The following is a 22,836-nucleotide window of genomic DNA, read 5'->3' on the forward strand; positions in this document are numbered from 1 at the left end:
TGGTCAAAGGTATAGCCATCCACTGATTCATGGACAGTAACTCATGGTTTGCCTGGATAATCAGAAGCTTGGAAGAATTGGAATGGAAGATTGGTAACCAGATCCAGGGTAAAGTTATGCAGATGGACCTCTCAGAATGGACGTTTAATTGGAAACTCTTCTATATCTCATTTAAAAGTTCACCAAAGGAAGCCTTTGTGGTGATGGTAGGGTTGATTACATTGCATTTTTCTGTTACAGGGCAGAAAATTATTTTTCTCACTGAAATATACATGATTTTGGATTTTTCTTTCCTTCCTACAATGCTCCTTTCAGGCCCATCATCCTTGTATTTATAGAATGCCCTAGTCATTGTTATGGAATTCTATAAATATTAGAACAAAAAATGTATTTTATAGCAAAATTTAAAATGTGATAATGGTTAGGTGACCAATAATCCTGGTTTGCCTAAAACTGAGTAGTTTCTGGTATTGTGAGACTTTTGGTGTTAAAACCAGGAGTGGCCTGAGCAAATTGGGATAGTTAGTCTTCCTAGATGGGCACATGCCAATGAAATTAATTGGGCATATTTCTATCCAAAGGATCAGAAGTGAAGATACATCAAATGTCCTGATGAAACAGGAAACTGTCTTATTGAAGACTCATTCATGGTGCCAGTTGGGTGACATCACCCAGAAAGGTTGGGGTTCTATCTTAGTGGATACAGTATATCCAGTGAATCACCAAAATGTATATGGTACTGCTTCTCACATAGCCAGAATACGTGGGTCCTAAAATCAAGGTGTTTTAGTGGAAGCTGCTCCTTTCATCATTACCTGTTTGCCAGGTTTTAACTTCTCCATCCCTACAACTTTGGGCTGTGTTAGTTTGAAGTTCTTGGGAGGAATGCTTTCATTGAAAGATGTGATAATGATTCTATTTAGTAAGAAACTGAGATTACACATGGCCATTTTGATCTTCTTTTACCAAAGATCTAGTAGGCAAAGAAAGGTGTTCCTCTACTGACTGGGATGATTGATACTGATCACTAAGGAACATTGTGTTGCTGCACATTAGAGTTAGGAGCACTATGCTTGGACTACTAAAGGTTACATGTGTGTGGTGAGGGGCCAAAAGATTTAGAAACAGAGGTATTTAGTATTCAGATGGAAGTTGCTTTTATTTTCTGTAATTAAATCCTATTTGTTCCCCATAGATGTGTCTATAATACATGTAAATATCTTATTAAGTGGTTTTCCTAAAGAACTAAGGAAGTGAGTACAAGTTACATTAAATTGTTTTCTATATAGAGAAATAATCCATGACCCAAGCTAATTCAATACAAACGGAAGCTTAGAGACAGAAAATATACTTCAGGAAAATTGGAAAAATGTTGGCTGTGGGAGATTAGGACTTCCATAGGGAGTGAAAGTTGGTTTGAATAAATTGCTACAGTGATAAAATGAGGAGGCCATTAGACTGAATGGACCTCATGCCTTGGTGGCTTATGTAAGCAAACCAAAACCTTAGCCCAAGTCAATGCACTCAAATTCTAGTAAATGAAACTTAAAAACAACCAATCACAGTCAACTAGATTTTCCCAGATAGGTTACCTCTTAAGTTATCTACCTAATAAAAAAGTAACATGCTAACTGACCATACCTTTGTGACACCCACCAGCCAATCAGGAGTGGGTATGCAAATTAACCCAACAAAGATGGCGTGTTAACCTTTTGCACTTGGATGTCGAGTGTGACTCGACACGGTTAGCATTAGAATAAAGGAATCGAGAAAAAAGCAAGCGAGTGCAAAGAGTTAATTTGCATACACAGGTGTCTAGAGGCCAGGAGCCGGATGCTTGTGTCGTCATTGCCATGGCGACGATGCAGGCATTCCGCACCACCCCAGCTGCTCAGGGCCTCTGGGCAGCATCGGAAGGCAGAAAGGAGCTCCAGCCAAAGAGAAGGCAGTGCCAGAGCCAGGGAAACGCAGGCCCATTCTTGCACGAATCTTCATTCGTGCATCGGGCCACTAGTAGCCAATGAAATAAATTCCTTGCTTTGCTTCCATGTCTTCCTATAGAAAACCCTCTGTCCTAGCTCCTGTTGGGAACCTTGCTTGAAAGGTACCCTGATTACTTGCAAGTGTCTTCAGTTTCTTACCCTTGATCCCTAGACTTGTTCAGTTTCTCCTGTACCTCAAACTCCACACTATCTTCTAGTTCAAAAACCTGAATTTCCCTTAGCAAACCAGGTAAAACATTACTGCTCCTAAAGTTAGCTCTAAGTTCATTTTGCATATCTAAATCCAACATTGATATTCTCAGCAGATTGAAGGAGCTTTATATAGAGTTAAAGGTGATCAAGTTTATAAACAGTAAACATTTTTCCACTGAAGCCAAAATTTCTGACAGATTATATCCCGAGTTTAAGATAGAGTTCTGAGCCTCATTTCCACAAGGCCACCCCTTAAAGCTTCTAGATTCAGATAGCCCTAAAAGATTCCCATTTTTCCACTGCACAGGGGGAACAAAAAAACCACCAGCTTCTTGCAGCCATTATCTGGATTACTTCAACATTATCCTTTTGCTTTTTAAGTCCTCCAATATTTGTGCAACTAATTTCTAAAATTAAATTTCTTCAGCTGAAAGGGATTCAGATGTACTGATTGTTAGTTACAAAACAGTCATGGGGATATAAAATCAGCATAGGATTTATAGTAAAAAATATCATAATAACTATGTATGGTGCTAGGTGGGTACTGAAAATATCAGGGGAACACTTTTTAAAGTATATGATTGTTGCCCAGTTGGTGTGGTTCAGTAGTTGAGTGTTGACCTATGAACCAGGAGGTCACTGTTCGATTCCCAGTCAGGGCACAGGCCTGGGTTGTGGGCTCGGTCCCCAGTGGAGGGTGTGTAGAAGGCAGCCGATCAATGGTTCTCTCTCATCATTGATGTTTCTGCCTCCCTCTTCCTCTCTGAAATCAATAAAAATATATTTTTAAAAAATATATGATTGTCTAACTACTGTGTTGTATACCTGAAACTAATACAAAATAATATTTAATGTAAGAAAAAGAATTAAATAAACGCCGATAGCTGAAATAGCTAGTGTGGTTTCTGACTGGTCCCTGACCAATATGGAGATGAAATAAACCATGAGGGGAGAAGAGGTGTCAGTAAGAGAAAACTGTGTAGGTATGTTTGAGGAGCAGAAAATATGGTTGGTGTAAGATGTGGTCAGAAAGCAAATGGGGTCTAGATCTAGTGGGGCTTTGAAAGCTCCACGAAGATTTTTGGCATTTGTCATGAGTAAGCTGGGGAGCCATCAAGATGTTATTCCATTTGCCTAGCCTTTAAAAATTAAAATGTGCAGACATCCTTATAAGTTGTTTATTAAAAAATCATTTCTTGAATGGCTCTGCTCTTATTCAAACTCTTTTCTTACTTCTAACTTTCCCCTCTTATCTCCAACCTTCTCCTGATTGCAAGGCATATTAAAGTAAGCATTTTTTTTCTTTTTTTGTAGACGCAGCTACAGTCTGTAATTTCTGACTGCTCTATTGTTCCCAGCAGGATCTAAAGGAACTACTGAGTATATTCTAAAACCCTGCAAACTGAGGGATTTTTGCTCTGAAGAGAGCCTTGCTGAGATGGCAGAGCTAAAACAAATTGCTCTAGGATTCTGAGTGCTATATTGATAAAGTTTTTGAGAGTTGTTTTATTCCAAGCTTGCTGTAAATTGACTAGAGTTGAAAATTTTACCTAGAATTTTTCTGGTTTAGTAATTGGAATAAGATCATGTCAAATTCTCTAGTTTTTGAAGATTTTTCTTTAGTTAAGGCTAAAAAATAAAACAAACCCACCCATGCACCAAAAAGCAAAAACAATGACCAAAAAACAAAACAAAACAAACAAAAATACCAGGCAGTAACCACTATCACCCTTATCAGCCTTACTCCCTAACTTCCAGTACTATGACAGAATCTTGAAAATGAATGAGTCTGAACTCCCTATCCTGATGACATCATCTAGGCCTTGAGGTTTCATAGTGGGTTCTAACCCACTAGAGCACGTTTATGCCTTGCAAATCCATCTAGAAAATGCATTGTGCCAAGTTTAATAATTAAGTCAAAATAAAATTTTATTGGAATTATTTTTATAAATAAATAATTTCTTTACTACAAAGTTCCATAAGAATTTTCCAAATAACAAAAAATGTCAAAGAAAAGGAGTCATCCATGACCTCCTGATTTATTTAATACTAGAAACCCAGTGCACGGATTCGTGCACCAGTGGGGTTCCTTGGCCTGGCTTACAGGGATTGGGACAAATTATGAGAGGGCACTCTGCAAAGTTGCTGTTGCTTGGCAGCTCCTGTGTTGAGCGTCTGCCCCCTGGTGGTCAGTGTGCACCATAGCTACTGGCCAGTCCACTGGCCGCTTAGGCTTTTATATATAGAGACTAGAGGCCCGGTGTACGAAATTTGTGCACAGGGGGTGTGTGTCCCTCAGCCCAGCCTGTACCCTCTCCAATCCGGGACCCTTTGAGGGATGTCCGACTGCCCGTTTAGGCCTGATCCCGGTAGGATTGGGCCTAAATGGGCAGTTGGACATCCCTCTCACAACCCAGGACTGCTGGCTCCTGAATGCTCGCCTGTCTGCCTTCCTGACTGCCCCTGACCACTTCTGCCTGCCAGCCTGATCACCCACTAACCATTCCCCTGCCAGCCTGATTGATGCCTAACTGCTCCTCTGCCAGCCTGTTTGCCCCTAACTGCCCTCCCCTGCAGGCCTGGTCACCCCTAACTGCCCTCCCTTGCAGGCCTGGTCCCTCCCAACTGCCTTCCCCTGCTGGCCTGATCACCCACAACTGTCCTCCCTTGCAGGCATGGTCCCTCCTAATTGCCCTCCCCTGCTGGCCATCTTGTGCCGGCCATCTTGTGTCCACATGGGGGCAGCCATCTTTGACCACATGGGGGCAGCCATCTTGTGCGTTGGAGTGACAGTCAATTTGCATATTACTCTTTTATTAGATAGGATAGAGGCCTGGTACATGGTTGGGGGCCAGCTGGTTTGCACTGAAGGGTATCCCGGATCAGGGTGGGGATCCCCTTGGGGTGTGGGGCAGCCTGGGCGAGGGGCCTGTGGTGGTTTTCAGGCTGGCTACGCCCCCCGGCAACCCAAGGGGAGGCCTTGATATATGGGATTTATTTATCTTCTATAATTGAAACTTTGTAGCCTTGAGCGGAGGCCAAGGCAGGCCAGGGTGTGCAGAAAGCTTGGCTTCCTCCATTGTCAGGGAAACCCAAGGCTTCTGCTCTCTCTGTGGCTGTAGCCATCTTGGTTGGGTTAATTTGCATACTTGCTCCTGATTGGCTGGTGGGCATGGCTTGTGGGTATAGCAGAGGTACAGTCAATTTGCATATTATTCTTTTATTAGATAGAATGTGCTTTGTTTTCTTCCAGAATGTGCTTAAAAATATTTTATTTTAAATCATCTATTCTGCATTTAAAATATCATTTAGAATGATATCACTACTTCAAATATATTTTGGAATGAAGTAGACTATAAGTAAAGTAGAGTATAAAAAACATATTAAGAATTGTTCATGTTTTAGTGGTTAAATAGTATGCCATAATTTAACAGTTCTCTCACTGTTTAACATTTAAATTATTTCTATTCTTATTAATATTCATAATGGTGTGCCTAACAACTTCAAGCATATGCTTTTGGTCAAACTTAAGATAGATTTCAACAAATTAAGTTGCTGGGTCAGAAAACATGAATAAGTTAATAGCATATGACACACTTTGTCAGATTTCTTCCCTAAAGGCCAATTAACACGGCCATCAGCGATAGTCGATTACCCACTGCTTCCCTAACAGTATCAGAAACTATTTTTATAAAAAACAAGATTTGTTTGTGCTGTTTGTTAGGTAAAAAAAGTACTTCATTACTTTAATTTGAATTTATTTGTTTATCAGCGAGTCTGAACATTTGCTATGATTACTATTAGATTTACTTTCTAGTTTGTGAATAATTTCCCTTTCTTTATATTTGATAGCTCTTGAAAGATTGAGCTAGATTGGTAGACCAAAGCTGTGTGGTTTCAACTATATGACTTTTTGCAGACTAATTTAGATGGAAGAGTCTCATGGATTACTACAAGTTGTTTCTTTCTTCTAACAACAGAGTGGCCAGGTTTTTCTGGGAGAACACAGAGAACATGGGTCAAAAGTCACAAACTGCAGTGACACAGAATGGCATCTGAGAGGTAAGAGATTTTTACTATTTAGAAAGATAAATACTTTCTGACTTAAATACCTTGAACCTCATTTTACATATGTTTTGTAATTTTCCATGGTTTATCAAGTTTTTAATCTGTATGCCAGTGGGATTTCTTTCCCCTTTGATAGAATCACTAATACTTGTTTATGGGAAGTTTATCTCTCTTGGAGAATGAATGTTGATAGAGATGCTAAAAAATTATCTTTAATGAAGACAACCTGAAATTTGATCATTGCTTGACGTTTCAGTTAAGCTCACAGAAGTAGGGTCTGTTACAGATAAAATAGGGACCTTCTACAACAGATAAGAAACATTTCACAACTACTCTACGTTTTTTCTTTCTTGATCACTTCTGTATCTCAAGCTACTAGAATAGTACTTGGCATTTAACAGGCTCTCAGTAATTATGTATTGAATTGAGTGAAGCAAGATAAGCCTCCATTATTTTTATCCCTTTGGTGCCAAGAACTTTCTTATTCTTTGCTTCTTTACTCTACTAGATCATGTGTTCTTATCAGGCTATAATATTCTGATATAATCGTCATTCACCCTATAGAAGAGATAGTAGATTGATCGCACATGATGACATATGACTTTAACCAAGTCCATTCTACCTCTCCAGTGTTTCAAATGGTTGCTTGTCCAGGCCAGACCTGGAGCTTTGTTGAAAAAATTCACAGGGGCTTTGTGGTTAAAAAAAATATATGACTCCTTTTCACACACAAAAAAAGAATATTAAACCCGCCACTTCCCTCTTTGATATATAAAGTGAACAGATTTCTCTGTTATCAATAATACATAACACAGACATATTGGACATGCACCAGGGAGCTGAAACTTAACTGATTGTTATTCAGCATCTGCCAAAAGTGTGGTTTAGGCAATGGGTGTTTAAGAGAAGCCTGCTATGTAACACATTGAATTTCCATTCTTCCGGGCACTCTAAAAGCTCTCTCCTGATGTCAAGTTAAATAGTGACAAAATAGGAATACACAAGCTTAGGTCCTAGAATAAAATTCAACTTTATCCTAATTGCTTTTATCAAGAATTGATAAGGATCAACAAAAACAATAATCCCATGATTTATTGAGCTCTGTGTGAAGTATTTCACATAACCATCTATATATATATAAAGCTAAGCAACTGTCTGACCGGTTGACCAGCCAGTAGGTATGATATGCACTGACCACCAGGGGGCAGATGCTCAACACAGGAGCTGCCGAGCTGCAGTGACTTGGCAGTGGTGGTTCTCGGGTGCGCACCTTGGAACCAGAGAAGAAGGAGCCTGATTCCTCGCCAGGCCATGCAATTCCACCTTTGGTTGTGGGTTATGTTGTTGCTGGGGCACTGTTGCCCCGAATCTGGTTTACTGCCGAGCTGCAGTGACTGTAGATGTCCTTCGAGCTGCGGTGCAGTGCTGCCCCAGGTGCAGCTGGAGGGACTGCGGGAGGTTGGCTCCAGGACATATCCAGCCCGTCTCACCCAGTCCTGCCCCACTGGCCACCTTTTAATTAATTTCCTTTCAATGTGCATGAATCCATGCACCGGACCACTAGTTTTACACAACTATCTTAGATTCAATGTTATAATTTCTTATTACCAGATGAGGAAACAGAGGCTTGTGATGTTAAATAATTTCTCCAAGGTCACACTGCTAGTAATTATGGGAGGTAGTAGTCAAATTCAGGTCTGGGATTTGAGGTCCTCTACTTTTTAAAAATTATACTATACTTTATCGCCACAATTGTGAATATCTTACTTTACATGACTAAATGAAGGACATTGAGAAGAAATTATCCTGGTTTATCTGGTGGGCCCAATCTAATCCCATGGGTCTTTAAAAGAGGATAAATCTTTCCTGGCTGTGGAGAGAGGGAAATGAGACTATGCAAGAATGGTCCGCGAGATTTGTTGGCTTTGAAGTTAGGGGAAGAGAAATGAGTCAAAGAATGTCTGCAGTCTATAGAAGTTGTAAAGAAAAGGAAAGAGACTCCTCTAGAGTCTCCAAAACTCTCATATCCCTCCTGACACCTTGAGTTCAGACCCATGTCAGACCTCTGACCTATGGAACTGAAAGGTAATACATTCATGTTGTTTTAAGCCTCTGAGTCTGTGGTAATTTGTTATGGCACAATAGCAAACTAATGCACATGCTGACTTTCAACATATTTGCTAAATTTCTCCTTACTTTGAGTTCTGGGAAAAGTCTATATTCACTCAAATTAGCATGAGATTTATTCAAAGCAAATGATGTATTCTTTTTGCCTTGGCTGACCAGAAGGCCAGAACCAAATTTAGAGTATAATTCTAGTTACGGTGTAGGTGAAATTTTCTCTTCTTGCTTTCTATATCGTTTTGAATCTCCTCATTTTTTTTACATTTCCCTGTGTATATTCTAACATGTGTTTTTATATGAATAGGTTGCAGAGAGAGGGAGACAAACAGAGAGAATGAATGAGAGTAAGACAAGGGTGGACTGGGGGTAGGGGAGAGAGAGAAAGGAAATCACTCAAGTTGTTTTATGAAAGTGGAGAGATGATTTTTATAATGAGGCATCTTGAGATTACCAAGAAACATTTTGAGTGACTGCTTTTAAAACTAGAAAAAAAAATCATTCTAACGTTTTGTCCAACTTTATAAATCCTTTGTAAATGCTTATTCTGGGAAGAGGTGTTATCTTGCCATTGCTAGTTATTGCTCACATATACCTACCAGATCTGCTTATTTTTAGCCACATCCAAGTTTTGTTTCAGAAATGCAGCCCCCTTTATTGAGGGGATTTCTATACAATTAAACCTTGACTGTGGTATTGTGATGATTCTACTTTCAGTTGAATCCATTTAAGACAAAGACTAACACAAATGAGATTTGGTCTGCACCTTGCTGGGTATACAAAAGACAGGCTGATCACATTGTCAGGAAAGGGACACATCATTAATAGGAACTCCATTCTTGCAGGGCTGAGAGTGGATTTCAAGAAAAGAAAAATAGCCTTCTGCCACCTCCACTGCAACATTTGTGTTACTAAGCAACGAAATTCTCCTATTTAGCAAAGCCCTAATGATGCTGGCAGTACAGTCTTGAAATAATGCTTAATACAACTTCATTATCCCCACCACTAGAGCTGCATTGCATATGCATTGACTGATTTGGGATAACGAGAGGTAGAGGGAGTGCTGTTTGGTGCACCTGCAACTAAAAGACCAAATAAAGTATTGATTTGGATGAATCTAATGATGGTCATTTAGTGTGTTTATCTCCTCACAGCATTCACTGGAGCTGACAAAGAATGCAGCACAACTCCCCCCGTTACATGTGCTGTAGAATTGTAAAGCCTTAACGATTCTGGCATGCCAGGTCACGCAGACACAAAACTTGCTACATTCGATGCTGCCAATTCCGCTGCCACCCGGTTATGATCCTTCTCTAAGTAAGACTTTGAGGAAAGCTGAAGATTGAAATCATCTGATGGCTTTCCATTTGCCTTTTGAAACTTGAAAAACCTATGTTTTTCTGTATCAAGGTTTCTGCTACTTGTGCAGAAAATCTAATTTTAATACTTGAGAAAGTTTGTTTCTCCTTTCACGGTTTCTATGCTAAGAAGCTGCTTCAAAGGATACTAATACCTTTGAAGATACTCTCTTCCTCTTTTATTTTCTCCACCCCACCTCCATCCTTTACCCTTGCCCTTTCTTCCAAGTACGTGGTCTCCAAGCTTGATCACTTTATCTTTGTGGAGCAGATGTTAAAGAAACGAGCTGAAAAGAAAATTCTTGTCCATCTTGGGTCAAAATCTTTTCAAATGTTAAATGAACTAGTGACATTTATGCCATAACATTTTAAATTCACAAAGCAATTTAGAGGCATCCTTCAAGTTTTCAAACTATCTTACCGCCCTTTTCATTGACCTCTGTTACTGGACGCATTTTTACAGTGCCTGAGCATAGAGATATAAAGAAGGAGAATTATTTAATATTTACTTCTGCCATTTCTATGGTGACATGCAACATGTAGAGCATGTTTTACTAGAAATTCTATTAGATTTAAAATAAAATTAGAAAATAATAAGCAAACATATAACTTCTTTAGAGGTGAGATGCAAAATAAGTGGAAGTAATAATTCTCATTGAGATTGGCTAGCAGTGAGAGGTAAAATCCTTTTCTGGTACCAGTCAATAGAGACACATTGAATCAGGCCATTAAAATCCCACATGACTGACAGGCCAGTATGGTCACAATTCAATTCCCTGTCAGGGCACATGCCCAGGTTGTGGCCTCCATCCCCACTAGGGGGCATGCAAGAGGCAGCCAATCAGTGATTCTCTCTCATCATTGATGTTTCTATCTCTCTCTCCCTCCCCCTTCCTCTCTGAAATCAATAAAAATGTGTGTATGTATGTGTGTGTGTGTGTGTGTGTGTATATGTGTGTATATATATATATATATATATATATATATATATATATATATATATTATTATTAATATACCACATGACTGCCTACCCCCTCTCCAATCAGTCTGATAAAAAAATTAATGTGGTCAGCCATTTTTCTTTTTCTTTATATTCATTGGTGGAAACTTTCACTTTCAAAATTATTCTGATGTCCCAGAGGGACAAAAACCTCTTGACAGATTCTGTTTATTCATAATAATCACAAAATACACAAAATGCATCTTAAATCTATGGCTTTGGCAAACTGTTCTCATCAGACGACACCTACTCCCTATTCCAAATGTTTGCTGGCATTTAGATGTTGTAAAATCCTCATAACAATTTTTTTTTTCTGGCAGCTATAAGAAAAGGAGAAAAGAAGGCAGTTTTTGTTTGTTTGTTTGTTTTTTGTTTTAATTGTTTGGCTGACATTAGGCTAGATGTATTATGCCCTTTGTTTCAATTACCTTCCATTTATGAAAGTGTTATTTTTTTCCCACTTTACAAAGGAGAACATTGAGGGTCAAAGGAATATTGTAATTGGTTCTAGGTCACCCAACTTAAGGGACAAGCTGCCCTGGCTTTAAAATGTTGTCTACATTTTGAAAAATTCTTGCTTGGGTCTGAGTTTCAGGAATGCAGACAGACCTGATTCATTTTGAATATGTCTCCTTTTTATGAAAGTAGAAAGGGCTAATTTGATTACTTATTGCTCTCCTAAATTGCATTCAACTGTAGGTTAAATATACATATGTATATATACATACATATATATATATACACACATACATACATATATATACATATACACATATATGTGTGTGTGTATATATATATACATATATATATATATATGTGTGTATATATATATATATACATCCTATCTAATAAAAGAGTAATATGAAAATTGACCATCATTCCAACTCACAAAATGGCTGCCCCAAATGGACACAAGATGGCCACCACAAGATGGCTAGCAGGGGAGGGCAGTTGGGAAGGAACAGGCCTGCAAGGGAGGGCAGTTGTGGGCAATCAGGACAGTAGGGGAGAGCAGTTGGGAGGGACCAGGCTGGCAGAGGAGGGAAGTTGTGGGTGACTGGGCCTGCAGGGAAGGGCAGTTGGGGGGGGGGGGGACCCAGGCCTGCAGGGGAGAACAGTTGTGGGGGGACCCAGGCCTGCAGGGGAGAGAAGTTGGGGGGATCAGGACTGCAGGGGAGGGCAGTTAGGGGTGACCAGGCCTGCAGGGGAGGGTAGTTAGGGGCAAACAGGTTGGCAGGGGAGCAGTTAGGCATCAATCAGGCTGGCAGGGGAGTGGTTAGGGGGTGATCAGGCTGGCAGGCAGAAGTGGTTAGGGGCAATTAGGAAGGCAGGCTGGTGAGCAGTTGGGAGCCAGCAGTCCTGGATTGTGAGAGGGATGTCCCAGATTGGAGAGGGTGTTGGCTGGGCTGAAGGACACAACCCCCCATGCACGAATTTCGTGCACTGGGCCTCTAGTATATATATAATTAAGAACTTACACAAAAAATAACCCACAAGGGTAACTCCTTTTGATGCCTTTCAAAGCAGAGAATTCTGGCCATTGTCCATTATGCTGTTATAATGTAAAATTAATACGAATTGGAGAGCATTTTTACTGGGTTGCTAATTTTGAAGTACTTTGCATATGTGATTGCCTTGGTAGTGAGAAATTCATGTTTTAAGGATTCTCTTATTCCTGAAACTTAGAATCTGCATCAACAAAACAAAGATGTTGTTTCTCAAAATGATAATCTGGTTCCTTTATCCTGATGACATCACTGGGCATCACTGGGCATCGCTTAGGGTAATTAGCTGGCATGCTGACTTCAGAGACCTCTGGGAGTCCCTTGATATGTGATGGCTTTCCATATGTACAGATGAGTGTTTTAAAAGCTAAGGGTTATTTGTTTTTCTGTGTTTGTGTCATAATGCAGTTGTGGTTAAACAATACCTAAACTAGTTAATTGATATTTAGCAAACAACAAAAAACAACAGCATTCAACTTAAATAACTTTTCTTTAGGTCATGAGTCATTGTAATGGAGAAGTAGATTCTCTCTGTGTCTGTGTAAACAGAGCTGCAGTTATTCAGGTTATATTTTTGCTTCCAACCAAGATTTCAATAGATGTATTATCAAACAAGTCATTCTACCATCTAATTAGTTTTTAGTGGATGCAAATAATCAATTTTTCTTTTTAAATTTTTATTGACTTTTAGAGAAAGGGAGACAGTGGGAGAGAGAGGGAGAGAGAGAGAGAGAGAGAGAGAGAGAGAGAGAGAGAGAGAGAGAAAGAAACATTGAAACATGAATGTGAGAGGGTAACATCAATGGCCTGCCTCCTGCACGCCTTCTACCTGGGACCAAACCCGAAACCCAGGCATGTGCCCTGCCTGAGAATTGAACGGGCAACCTTTCTGTGTTTGGGATGACACCCAATCAACTGAGCCACACTGGCCAGGGCCAAACAATCTTAATATTACACTATAGCAATGCTGCTTACATTTGTAATCATGAAACTATGGTTGAATAAATGTAAAAGTTTTCACAACTGAGCAACTTGTGACATTAATTTCTTATAATGAAATGCTCAGTCAATTGTTGGAACAAAACACGAGCAACATATATACACGCATGCAGAGACAGATACACCTAGCTTCTAGAGGAGACTTCACTGTGATTTACTGGTCCTCAGGCTTTTCTTCTTGTAAGTTCTTGGGGAATCCATTAATACTTTCTGGAAAATGTATTAATTTTTTAAGTCAGCAGGATATCATTTAGTAAAAAAAATAAAAAATAAAAATAGCTTCATGGTATTAGTTCCATTCAGAGTTAAAACCTATTATTCCAATATCTGTGCATTGTGTCCATGTATGTTATGCAGAGGTGATGGTAATTGTTAAACTAGTAATCTGTTACATTGCATTTCTTTGAATTGGGACTTAAAAATGTATTTAAACTATAAAATAAGCCTTCCATTTTTTCCCTCCCCCAAACCCATGATTGGGCACTCATCTGGCATCTTTCATTTTCTACAACTTTCTAGTTCTATTCATTTTGACCGATATATGCTGCATCGCATATGGATTGGCTTCAGCACATTGAACACCTGATGTTCACTCTCTAGGAAATGACCTTTGGTTCAATATAATGAGAATAAAATTTGAGTCAGGTGTAGTAAATAGAGCTTTTCCCATGGTGCCATGATTAACTAGAATATTTAAGTGCCAGGCTCTTTCTAGCATGCTGCCCTTTATTGGCATACATCTGATGCTAGTGTTATTGCACTATTTCAGAAGATGGTTTAAAATTATGAAGTGTTTTGGGTAAGGCTTTATTTTGGCTACTGAAAATTAAACAACATTGAATTTCTTGTAGCTTAGTGACATATGTGTTTCTACATAATGAGTCATTAATGTTTAATGCTGGTAGGATATTTGTACTGAGACTGAGGGATTTTATTATAAAAAGCATTAATATATGGAGGCCTCCACAAAAATTTGCATTTAGTGTCTACTTAAAACCATGATTTTGTAATCTATTATATTAGGAGATATTTATCAGGTCATGTATTTTAATATATAAAAATACATAGTATATAAAAATTAGATAAACTCAAAGCATTAATACTAGTCAAGATGTTTACAAAATAATGATGGATCACTTAAAAGATAATAAAAAAAATCCTTAAATTGCCTTTTCCACAGTGAAACTGACTAAAATGTATGCACTTACAAAATGCAAAAACCATGGCAAAAATTTAAAAAATTGTATGAATCATAATTATCTGAATGAGATATCTGTAACAAAATATAACTTCTGATTTGGTAAGTTTAAATCTATTTGAAATCTTTGCTCCTAGACATAACACAGAAAAGAGAGTTAAGTTTGGAGCAGCAATTTTCTGGGGCCAGGGAAAGTGACATTGCTATGGCTCCAGGGAACTATCCCTGAGAAATCACGGGCCAGCTGGTGGGAATGAGCAAATAGTACCCAAAGGAGCGAATGGGAACTTTCGGCCTGAAGCCAGGCTACTCAAAGTGCTGTTCACCCAGGAGATAAGGGGCTTTTATCAGACTGTAAATCAATACATTGGTTTCTCAATCAAGAAGGCCTTAGTATAAAAAATGTCAGCTGAACTGCTATGTGATATAGTGATTTACATTCTGGTACAAGCACTTTCTCAGTCATGCACACGGTTTGGGGAGACTGGCAGCTGGTCCATGAATCATACTTTGTGCATCACTGGCCTAGAGCAGGGCTTCTCAATGACCTTTTAGCCCAACGAGTTCAATGACCTATTGACCTTTTAGCCCAATGAGTTCAAATCACTTTGTTGTGTGGTTGTGTGTAGGATATGTGTAATCTTTGGCCTCTACACACTAACACCCCGCACCCCTAGTTAGTTGTGACAATAAAAAATGCATATAGAAAGTGGAAGTTGATACCTGTCAGGGGGTGTATTGGAGGGCTAGGGGTAGGTGGAGGGATTGAGCAAGTAAGAAAAAAAATGAAAACTTATGGACACAGACAACAGTGTGGAGATTGCTGGGGGAGGTGGAGGAGGGTATAGAGAGGATAATAAATGGTGATGGAAGAAGACTTGCAGTGATAAACACACAATACAGTGTACAAATAATGTGTTGTGGAATTGTACACCTGAAACCTGGATAATTTTGTTAAGCAGTGTCATACCAATGAAGTCAATAAAAAGGAAAAAAGCAAAATAAAACAAAGATCCAGTAATGGTCAATATCCCATATAGGGGACAGGGGGAAAATTGCTCCAGTTTTGAACCACTGGTTTGGAAATTTTTTAATTGCTATGTAATCTCTCTATTGCTAATCTATTGTTAAAGTACTAAGTCCCAGGAATTATTTGGGACTCACTACCTCAGTTTGTCATTCAGTGATTACTTTATGGAGTAACAGTATATCTAATTTGTTTAAGAGTAACTCACAAAGTTACATGGAGCTCATCCTATTTTATTCTACAGATATGTTCAAGGCCTAAACACCAGAAGAGCCTGATCTATCATGAAAATGGCTCTAAGAGCCACAAATAGGACCATTTAGTTATCTGTGGTATTATAAAATGTAGCAAATGAATTAATGCCTAATATTTAAACAGACTATTCATTAAAAATGCTTTTTATAGTGCTTTTTCAAATGGTAATATTTCATTCTTTATATGGCTGAGTAATATTCCATTGTCTCTATGTACAATGTCTTTTATATCCATTTGTCTATCAATGGGCACATATGTTATTTTGTTATCTTCGGTATTGCAAATCATGCTGCAAAAATAGGGGTATGTATGTCTTTTAAAATTAGTGCTTTCAATTTATTTGGATAAACACCCAGCAGTGGCCTTGTGGGATCAGATGGTAGTCCTATTGTTAATTTTTGAGGAACCTCCATACTGAACCCAGAGGGTATTGTGCTGAGTGAAATAAATCAGACAAAGAAATATAAATGCCATATTATTTCACTTCTATGTAGAATCTAAAAAGTAAAATAAATTAGCATACAAAACAGAAACAAATCCATAGATACAGAGAACAAGTTGGGAGGGAGTGGAGATAACTGTGAAAAAGGTGAAAGGGATTAAGAACTACAAATCGCCAGCTATGAAAATAGGGAGATGTAAATTGCAGCATAGGAAATATAGTCAGTAATATTGTAATAGCCAAGCTGGTGTGGCTCAGCAGTTGAGTGTCAACCCAGGAACCAAGAGGTCACCAGTTCGATTCCCAGTCAGGACACATACCTGGGTTGGGGCTCCATCTCCAGGAGGAGGTGTGCAGAAGGCAGCCAAATGATGATATTCCTCTCTCATTGATGTTTCTGTCTATCCCTCTCCCTTCCTCTCTCTCTAAAAATCAATAAAAATATTTAAAAAATAATAATATTGTAATAAGTATATATAATGCCAGATGAGTCCTAGACTTATCCTGGTGATCACTTTGGTATGTAAATGTCTAATAACTATGTTATACACTTGAAACTAACATAAAATTGCATATCAACTATAATTGAAAAAACAAATGCAAAAGAAATTGTAAATGCGCTTTTATGATGAAATTCATTATGTACTGAATTGTTATGTTATAAAAATATGTGCCTGACCAACTGGTCTTTGAGTATAAAGGACATATGTTTGCTTTCTTCTGGGTATCTATAAATAATATCAAGAGCAACAATAGCAACACAATATTTGGAGAATAAATAGTACTTCTTAGAATGCTTTCACAGACTTATTTCCTTTCATCCTTAGCTTAGTATCTCTGTCTGTTCTTTGTAGAACCTTCACTCTTTGTGCTGCCTCTTCTCATTCTAATAGAAACACAGAGATAGAGATCACAGAAACATATTAGCATCAGTTCTTCTACACACACACAGACTAAGGATGCTTTTCTCACTACCTTCATGAAGAACAATGTTCATCTGAGTTGTTTTTTTTAATTCTGCCTGACAAAGAGAGACCTGTCTAAATCAGAGCAGAGCTTAAAAAATTAAACTAGGTATAATAAATACAAAGTCTGGCTTCAAATAGGGACTCTAAAAATCTGTTTTTTGATGGAAATAATTAAATACCCTGTATAAGTCAAACTGGAAGGTATTAATGGATTTTACTGACTTGTTATATAGGATTTGGTTAATTTTCTCCCCTTTTTGGGGGGCAAAAGTCAGACTTGGCAGTGGTTAAAAAAGGAATATTATTGGGAATTAGAAATATCAATAGCACACTTAAATGTTCATTCAGATCCTTTAGATGCACAAAGTTTTATATTTGAATCATAGTTTTTTTTTTTATCATGTTAAAATGCATGATATGGAAACAGCTGTAATGTGTTTTAAGATAGGATGGCCCTTACACTCACTCATTGCTACTTTCCACACTTTCTCCAATCTATTTTGCTTCTTTCCTGAGACTGAATTTCAAACCAGCAATTTTAAAAGGCCTCTGTATTGATTGAAGGGCCCTGTCTATAAACCACTGAACTGTAACCAAATTAATTGAATCTGCATGGTCCCATGAGCTAGGCGGTTTTCAAAAAAAGTTGATTTTGTCCTGATCTGAGTTTCCCAGTTCTGTATCCTCTCTCTCTACTTCACTCTTTCCCATTTGTACACCGTCAGGGAGCACTCACTCCTGCGTCCACACATACTCCTGAACCCTCCATATTCTCCCGGACTCTGCTCACTGCACCAATTGCTGGGAGCAGGTTCTTCCTTGACCCTGCTCAACTATGCCAACTGCTTGGTCTGCATCCCTGCCAGGGGCTGGATCTCCTTAGATGCTGGGTTACATAGCAGACAAAGAAGGTATGAGAAGTTTTAGGCACATAAGAGAGTCTTTATTGCAGCCTAAGTAGCCATTGCTACTAAGGAGCCATTAGACAAAGCAGTCCAGTAAAGCAGTCCTTGCTAATACAGTAGCAAACACAGGAGTCATCCTAGTAAAACAGCCAGCATCCCTTGGTCAGTACTACATCTTTCTTACAACGCAGCCTCCAACATAGGAGCTACACAACAGCCAGCCTCAAGCTGGTCAGTAACACACTTACACTAACTTAGACAAAAGAGCTTGCACCTGCCTATGGCAACTTGGCCCTGAACATCCTGATTTGGATTCCCAGGCTCAGATTGGCTTTGAACATCCAGCATACACTGACTGATTAAGGTTCCCACAAACGCCTTTCCTTTTATTCCTTCTTTGGTAAATTAAAACAGTTATGTATTAGATTAGAAACAACTGGGGGAAAGAAATTCAGAACACAGCAATGCAAAAGACCAGCAAAAACAAAACAGTGCTTAATACCTGACTCAGCAAATAGTTCAGGTGTCTTATACTTCATGGAGCTGCATACTGCTTGACTTTAGTTGGGGTCACCTTTCATACAGCAGAGTCTGGTTTTGTTCCAGAACCTTCACACTGCCAGGTGGCAGGGAGCAGACTGCTTGTTGTACGGTGTGTCAGGCACCATAATGGTGACACCCTTGCCCTTCATGGGGCATCCTCATGGCTACCTGAGCTACTCCCCTGAGAAGCAGAAAGAGGACAGCATGCCGCTGGAGCTCTGGAGGGGCTGCAGACTCAGAAAAGAGATGTAACAAATGCAGTAGGCAGCCATGCACAGCTGAACACGTACCCCTCATTTCCAGCCTCCCTCTGTGTTACGTCTGTTTAAAAACAGATGCCAGTGCAGCGTAGCGAAACGTGACACAAAACAACAGTGGTTCTGGAGGCTGGTGCTCAGCTCCTTGTGTCATTAACTCTCTGGCTTTTTTTTTTTTTTTTTTTTTTTTTTTTTTCTTTTTTTTTTTAAATTTCTTTATTGATTAAGGTGTCACATATTTGTCCTCATCCCCCTATTCCCATCCCACCCCTCTCCCCACGCATGCCCCAATCCCCTGTTGAACTTAACCGTTGGATAGGCTTATATGCATGCATACAGGTCCTTTGGTTGAACTCTCCCCCTCCCCCCACCCTCCCCCTCCCCTCCCCTATCCTCCCTCTGAGGCCCGATAGTCCGATCGATGCCTCCTTGCTTCTGGTTCTGTTCTTGTTCCTCAGTCTATGTTGTTCATCATTTCCCCTAGATGAGCGAGACCATATGTCACTAGATATATACTAATAAGAACTGAATGTGAGACGAGCAATAATAGTTATGCTGACAGGCAAATGAATCAATCTGTAGCGAGCTTCCCCCTGGACCAACAGTTCTTTTGAGACCCAATTTCAATGTCCAGTAGTTCCTTATGTGTACATGTCAGCACTGACCCCTCAGCTCTGGATGGTGGACAAATGGTGGTAATGGAGGTCCGACTCCCTCTGGTTTGGTCTCGGCCGAACCCAGGGGCACGGCGTCACCCGGACTAAGGGGCACGTGGCCTCACCCATACCCAAGGGGCGCGTGGTCTCACCCGGGCCTGGGACCCAGCCTCACCCGGATGGATCCAGGGGCGCACGGCCTCACCCGGACCCAGGATCTGGCTTCACCCGTACCAAGGGACGCTTGGCCTCTCCCAGACCCAGGGGCACGTGGCCTCACCCGGGCTTAGTTGCACAAGGCCTCACCTGGATCCAGGGACACAAGGTCTCTCCCGGACCCAGGGACGCTTGGCCTCTCCCAGACCCAGGGCCACTTGGGCTCACCCGGGCCTAGGTGCACGAGGCCTCATCCGGATCCAGGGACGCATGGTCTCACCCGGACCCAGGGACGCTTGGCCTCTCCCAGACCCAGGGCCACTTGGGCTCACCCGGGCCTAGGTGCACGCGGCCTCACCCGGATCCAGGGACACATGGTCTCACCCGGACCCAGGGATGCTTGGCCTCTCCCAGACCCAGGGCCACTTGGGCTCACCCGGGCCTAGGTGTACGAGGCCTCACCCGGATCCAGGGACGCATGGTCTCACCCGGACCCAGGGACGCTTGGCCTCTCCCAGACCCAGGGCCACTTGGGCTCACCCGGGCCTAGGTGCACGAGGCCTCATCCGGATCCAGGGACGCATGGTCTCACCCGGACCCAGGGACGCTTGGCCTCTCCCAGACCCAGGGCCACTTGGGCTCACCCGGGCCTAGGTGCACGCGGCCTCACCCGGATCCAGGGACACATGGTCTCACCCGGACCGAGGGACGCTTGGCCTCTCCCAGACCCAGGGCCACTTGGGCTCACCCGGGCCTAGGTGGACGAGGCCTCACCCGGATCCAGGGACACATGGTCTCACCCGGACCCAGGGATGCTTGGCCTCTCCCAGACCCAGGGCCACTTGGGCTCACCCGGGCCTAGGTGCACGCGGCCTCACCCGGATCCAGGGACACATGGTCTCACCCGGATCCAGGGACCCTTGGCCTCTCCCAGACCCAGGGCCACTTGGGCTCACCCGGGCCTAGGTGCACGAGGCCTCACCCGGATCCTGGGACACATGGTCTCACCCGGACCCAGGGACGCTTGGCCTCTCCCAGACCCAGGGCCACTTGGGCTCACCCGGGCCTAGGTGCACGAGGCCTCACCCGGATCCAGGGACACATGGTCTCACCCGGATCCAGGGACGCTTGGCTTCTCCCAGACCCAGGGCCACATGGGCTCACCCGGGCCTAGGTGCACGAGGCCTCACCCGGATCCAGGGACACATGGTCTCACCCGGACCCAGGGACGCTTGGCCTCTCCCAGACCCAGGGCCACTTGGGCTCACCCGGGCCTAGGTGCACGAGGCCTCACCCGGATCCTGGGACACATGGTCTCACCCAGACCCAGGGACGCTTGGCCTCTCCCAGACCCAGGGGCACGTGGCCTCACCCGGGCCTAGGTGCACGTGGCCTCACCCGGATCCAGGGACACATGGTCTCACCCGGACCCAGGGATGCTTTGCCTCTCCCAGACCCAGGGCCACTTGGGCTCACCCAGGTCTAGGTGCACGAGGCCTCATCCGGCTCCAGGGACACATGGTCGCACCCGGACCCAGGGATGCTTGGCCTCTCCCAGACCCAGGGCCACTTGGGCTCACCCAGGTCTAGGTGCACGCGGCCTCACCCGGATCCAGGGACACATGGTCTCACCCGGACCCAGGGACGCTTGTCCTCTCAGACCCCGGGGCACGTGACCTCACCCATGCCTAGGTGCACGAGGTCTCACCCGGATCCAGGGACACACAGTCTCACCCGGACTCAGGGACGCCTGGCCTCCCCCAGACCCAGGGGCACGTGGCCTCACCCGGGCCTAGGCGCACGAGGCCTCACCCGGATCCAGGGACACACGGTCTCACCCGGACCCAGGGACGCCTGGCCTCCCCCAGACCCAGGGGCACGTGGCCTCACCCGGGCCTAGGCACACGAGGCCTCACCCGGATCCAGGGACACACGGTCTCACCCGAACCCAGGGACGCCTGGCCTCCCCCAGACCCAGGGGCACGCGGCCCCACCCGGGCCTAGGTGCATGAGGCCCCACCCGGATCCAGGGACACATGGTCTCGCCCGGACCTAGGGGTGCGTGGCCTCTCTCAGACCCAGGGCACGTGGCCTCACCTGGACCTAGGTGCACGAAGCCACCCGGACCCAGGGGCGCGTTACCTCTCTCAGACCCCTGGTCGAGGGGTCTCACCCGGATCCAGGGGCTCACGGCCTCACCCGTACTCGGGACCCAGCCTTACCCAGATCCAGGGGCCCACGGCCTCACCCAGACCCAGGGTTCAGATTCGCCCGGACCCAGGGGCACATGGCCTCACCCGAACCCGGAATCCAGCTTCACCTGGACCCAGGGGCGCGTGGCCTCACCCAAACCCAGGGGCGTGAGGCCTCACCTAGACCCAGAGGCGTGTGACCACATCTGAGCCCAGAGGCTCGCAGGCTCGCCTGGACTCGGGTCTCAGCGGGGTTTCGTCTTCTTGATCCCAATTCCTGTTGGTCAATTCCCTCTCAGCAATTCCTTCGGTCATTTTCTCAGAGCTCCAGGGCGGCTGCCGCAGAACTCGTTGGGTGGCGGGCTCGGCAAGGCTCCGGTGTGCCCGGTGCCCGGCGGTGGGCTGGTCCGGTGTCGCTGCGTCGGCCCTTGGGTCTGCAACGGTGGCCAGTCGCTGAGCGTGCGCACCTGGCCACTTCGGGGCATTGAGATTCTTGAAGGACTCGGAGGTCAGCAAGCACGGAGTCTCCCACCCCATGTCTCCCAGGGGCTCGTCTGTCCGTGCTCGGCAGCGAGTGGAGCCGTCCCCTCAGCCGGAGACCGCCGGGGGAACTGCGCCGAGCACGTTCCAGGCCACCATTGTGTCGCCTGAGCCATAGTTCTTAAAGTGTGGACTTTGGGTCACCGGCATCAGCATCATCCTGCGTACCCCTCTCTTTTATTCTAGTTGTAGAGCATCTGCTCAGCCAGCCCCCCGGTCTTTCTGGCTGGTGTCTGCTCTGCTCTCCCGTCGTAGTCTCAATATTGTTGTGGTAGGCAACGATCAGGCTGCCGCCCTATGTCTCCATCTTGGTCCTCCTTTGTACAGTTAAGCCTTGATTGTTGTTGGTGTCACTGGGAGGAATTGTCCTCCAGGCCAATTGGCCGTGAGGACCCTCTTTGTCTATATAGGAAGAGTTGCTGTGCAGGAGACATGTTTGTGGGCCGGGTC

The 22,836-nt window shown here is 43.2% G+C and overlaps 1 protein-coding gene and 1 long non-coding RNA gene across 2 annotated transcripts in view; one reads left to right on the forward strand and one right to left on the reverse strand.

Annotated features, from left to right (window-relative positions):
- GALNTL6 (polypeptide N-acetylgalactosaminyltransferase like 6) overlaps positions 1-22,836 on the reverse strand; it is a 982,562-nt gene that overhangs the window by 260,585 nt on the left and 699,141 nt on the right. The window lies entirely within an intron of this gene.
- LOC114227667 (uncharacterized) overlaps positions 1-22,836 on the forward strand; it is a 37,913-nt gene that overhangs the window by 1,879 nt on the left and 13,198 nt on the right. The window contains exon 2 of the long non-coding RNA XR_003613741.2: positions 6,176-6,257. This is a non-coding gene — a long non-coding RNA (uncharacterized LOC114227667). The remainder of the gene's footprint in view (positions 1-6,175; positions 6,258-22,836) is intronic.

This window comes from Eptesicus fuscus, chromosome 6 (assembly GCF_027574615.1).
Source record: "Eptesicus fuscus isolate TK198812 chromosome 6, DD_ASM_mEF_20220401, whole genome shotgun sequence".
NCBI classification, from domain to species: domain Eukaryota; kingdom Metazoa; phylum Chordata; class Mammalia; order Chiroptera; family Vespertilionidae; genus Eptesicus; species Eptesicus fuscus.